Below are 4,697 nucleotides of genomic sequence, written 5' to 3' on the forward strand. Positions count from 1 at the left end.
TCCCCTGGGCAAGGAGATAAGGGCTTAATAGGCTGAAGAATATAATAAAAAGGAGCCTAAACCTTTCTTTTTGAGGCAGCAAGGTGGTGCAGTGGAAAGAGTGCCAGGCCTGGAGTAAAGAAGACCTGACTCCCTTAAATTAAGAAAAAACAAACATCCAAAAAGGCAGCACCAAAATCAAGTTCAGTTTTGCCTGGACAGTATATGTGCTTTGGATACCATGTGCTCATGGGTGCATAAAGTCCACTTAATAGCTTTGTGACCCTGGGCAAGCCACTTAACCCTGTTTGCCTCAGTTTCCTCATTTGTAAAATGAACTGGAGAAGGAAATTTCAAACCACTCTAGTATCTTTGCCAAGAAATCCCAAATGGTTTCACCAAAGAATCAGACAGTACTGAAAATGACTGAACAACAACAAAATCCTTTCCTTATAGATCAGGCTCCCCAGTAAGGACCCCACTATGGACGGTATACAAGCTTCCAGAGACAAGAGGAACTATTTATTAGAGAAGGGAAACCAGAAATGGTTCTAACTCATTAACAATTAACTTGATTAATTAATTAACTAACAATTAATTTAACTAATTAATTAGTTAACCAATTTAATTAATTAACTGATCAATTAGTTAACTAATTTAATTAACTAATTAAGAAGAAAGGGGAGTACAGAAATGTGTGCATTGGTTAACAGCTATGTTAATGATCATTAACCCAAGTTTGGTTCTTTAACCATAACGTACAACACAGAAGTGTGCTTTCATGTAGCACAGTGTCCAGGCATAGACTCTGATGACCTGTTTTCAGATCCTGTCTCTACCATTGACTCCCAGGTGACAATGTTGCTCTGCCTCTTTAGTTTTCAGTTTTCTCATGTATAAATTGGGAGCTAATAATGATGCATTGTTTTTCTTCTAGGGTCATGACAAGATTGAAATGAAATGAAATGATATATGTAAGAATCTTTGCAGCCAAAAAGTGATACACAAATGTTACCTCTTGCTTGGGCTACCACAATGGTCTACTGACTCTAGTTTCTTTACCTTTAGTCTTTTGTCTCTTCAATTCATTCTTCACAGGGCTGACAAAAGAATCCTCCTGGTGAACCAATATGGCCAGGTCTCTTCCCAACCTAAAAACTTTTAGCCACTTCCCCCTGCCATCACAAGCATGTAAAGCTAATCTCATCGGGGTAGAGGAGGGGGGTATACACAGGGAATTTTTTTAAAAGAATTTTTAAGCAGACTTCTGGTGCAAGATGATGGAGCAAAGAAGGAAACTCTCTGAAGCCCTCCCAAATTCCCCTCCAGACAACTAGAAAACCATCTCAGAACTGGTCTAGGAGCAGGGAAGCAGCTTACCAAGCTTGGCAGTGGGAGGGGGAATCAAGGTCCAAGAGCAGCAGCCAGTCTCACAGTAGGGGGCCTGCAGCAAGGCTCCAAGCAATCCACTAGAGAGACCCCGAATTCCTGCAATACAGCAGCCCCCTAGGCAAGTGAGCAGTCTGTACAGCACAGCAAAGCCCCACCACATGACCCCACCAGCAACACAAGCCACCAGTGAGACCCCAATGCTGACTAGTAGGACAGCCCTGCCCCTGGGGCCTACCAGCAGAGAGGCCCTGTTGCCCAAGCAACCAAGCAGCAGGACCCCATCCCTGGGGCAGACCAGCAACAAGATCTCTCCTCCAGGGCCAGCCACCAGAAAGACTGTTACCATAGCAACCGAGCAGAAAGGCCCCACCCCTGAAGCAGGCTAGCAGTTAAACCCCACACCCAGGGAAGGCCAACAGGAAGGCCTCACTTCACCCGGTACAAGCCAGAAGAGAAGCCTGCCCTCCAGAGAAAGCAAGCAGCTAAGCCTGAAGCCCAGTGAAAGCCAGCAGTAAGACCCAAAGCCCCAGCACAAAAAGCTTGGGGCAGTGCAGGACCAGAGCCCAACTCTCACATAAAAATGCCAAGTCACAAAAAAGGCAGAAAAAAAAATTAAAAAAAAGAGCTTGACTATAGAAAGTTACTATGGTGATAGAGAAGATCAAGGCATAAACTTAGAAGAGGACAATAGTGTCAAAATGACTAAATGTCAAAACTCACAAAAAAATGTAATTTGGTCTCAGGCCCAAAAAGAATGCTTGAAAGAGCTTTAAAGGGATTTAAAAAAGCAAATTAGAGAAAAGAAATAAAAGAAATGCAAGAGAATCACACTCACAAAAAGAGTCAGTAGCATGGGAAAAGACAATTTACTGAGGAAGATAACTCCCTAAAAAATAGAATTGGCCAAATGGAAAAGGAAGTACAAAAGCTCACTGAAGAAAGTAAATCCTTAAAAATTAGAATTGAATGAGTGGGAACTAATGACTCTATGAGACACCAAAATATGATATAAACAAAATAAAAATGTAAAATATAGAAGAAAATGTGAAATTTCTCATTGGAAAAGTAACTGATCTAGAAAATAGATCCAGAAGACATAATATAAGAATTATTTGACTACCTGAAAGCCACAATTAAAAAAAAGCCTGGACAACATCTTTCAAGAAATTATCAAAGAAAACTGCCCTGATATGTTAGAACCAGAGGGCAAAATAGAAATAGAATCTACCAATCACTACCAGAAATCCCAAAATGAAAACTCTCAGGAACATAGCCAAATTCCAGAGCTCACAGATCAAGGAGAAAGTATTGCAAACAGCCAAACAGAAACAGTTCAAATATTGTGAAGCTAGAGTCAAGATTTGGCAGCTTCCACATTAAAGAACCAGAGTGCTTGGAATATGATGTGCTGGAAAGCAAAGGAGTTAGGATTACAACCAAGAATCACCTACCCAACAAAATTAAATATAATCTTTCAAGGGAAAATGGATATTTAATGAAATAGAGGATTTTCAGGCATTTCTAATTAAAAGTCCAGAGCTGAATAAAAAAATTGACCTCCAAATACAAGACTCAAGGGAAACATAAAAAGGTTAAAAAAGGAAACAAGAAAGAGAAAACATAAAACATTCAATAAGGTTCAACTGTTTATATTTCTATATGGCAAGATAATATTTGTAACTCTTAGGATTTTTATTACTATAAGAGCAATTAGAAGAAGTATATGTAGACAGAGGGTGTGAATATAAAGTGACTAATAGCATGATATCCCAAAAAACAAAATAAAAGGGTGAGAAAGAAAATTGCAGTGGAAAAAGGAGAGGAGAGATCAAATGTGGTAAATTATCTCACATAAAAGAGGCATGAAAATACTATTATAATGGAGGGGAAGATGGGGGTGGGAGTGGCGGGCAAAGCTTAAACTTTACTCTCATCAAAATTGGTTCAAAGAGGGAATAACATACACACTCAGTTGGATATAGAAATCTATCTTACCCTATAAGGAAGTAAAAAAGGATGGGGATAATAGTGGAGAGAGGACTGATAAAAGGGAAGGTATATTGGAGAAGGTGGTGATCAAAAGTAAAACACTTATGAGGAGGGAAAGGTTGGGGAGTAAGAGAGAGACTGAAAAATAGCATGGAGGGAAATACAGAAATCAAACTATAAATGTGAGTGGGATGGACTCATCTATGAAATGGAAGCAGGTAGCAGAATGGATTAAAAACCTGAATCCTACAATATGTTTATTATAAGAAACACATTTGAAGCAGAGAGATATATACAGGGTAAAGGTAAGGGGCTGGAGCAGAATTTCATGCTTCAGCTGAAGCAAAGAAAGCTGGGGTAGCAGTCATGATCTCAGACAAATTAATAGAGCATGGAATAGTTTATCTGTCAGATTTATGGAAAAGGGAAGAATTTAGGACCAAAGAAGATATAGAGAGCATTTAAAAAGTTTTTGCACAACCAAAACCAATGCAACCAAAATTATAAGGAAAGCAGAAAAGCGGGGGGTGGGGTGGGGTGGAAATACTTGCAACAAGTACCTCTGATAAAGGTCTCATTTCTCAAATACATAGAGAACTGAGTTAAATTTATAAAAATACAAGTCATTCCCCAATTGATAAATGGTCAAAGGATATGAACAGGCAGTTTCCAGACAAAGAAATCAAGGCTATCTATAGTCATATGAAAACAAATGCTCTAAATCACTATTGATCTGAGAAATGCAAATTAAAACAACTCTGGGGTATCACCTCACACCTATCAAAATGGCTAATGGGACAAAAAAAAAGGAAAATGTTGGATGTTGGAAGGGATGTAGGAAAACTAAGGACACTAATGCACTATTATTGGTGGACTTGTGAACTGATCCAACCATTCTAGAGAGCAATTTGGAACTATGCCCAAAGGGCTATAAAACTGTGCATATCCTTTGATCCAACAATACCACTGGTAGGTTCCAAAGACATCCAAAAAAAGTCCAGGGGAGAGGGGAGGAGAAGGACCTATGCGTACAAAAATATTTATAGTAGCTCTTTTAGTGGGGGCTAATAATTGGAAATCAAAAGGATGCCCATCAATTGGGCAACTGGAAAACCAGATTGCTATACGATTGTAATGGAATATTATTGTTCTATAAGAAATGACAAGCAGAATGATTTCAGAAAAACCTGGAAAGACTTACATGAACTGATGTATAGTGAAGTGAACAGAACCAGCAGAACATTATACATAGTAACAGCAATATTGTTCAATGAAGAATTGTGAATGACTTCTGCTATTTTCAGCCACACAACAAACCAAAACAATTCTAAAGGACT

The sequence above is a fragment of the Trichosurus vulpecula genome, chromosome 3 (assembly GCF_011100635.1).
Source record: "Trichosurus vulpecula isolate mTriVul1 chromosome 3, mTriVul1.pri, whole genome shotgun sequence".
NCBI classification, from domain to species: Eukaryota; Metazoa; Chordata; class Mammalia; order Diprotodontia; family Phalangeridae; genus Trichosurus; species Trichosurus vulpecula.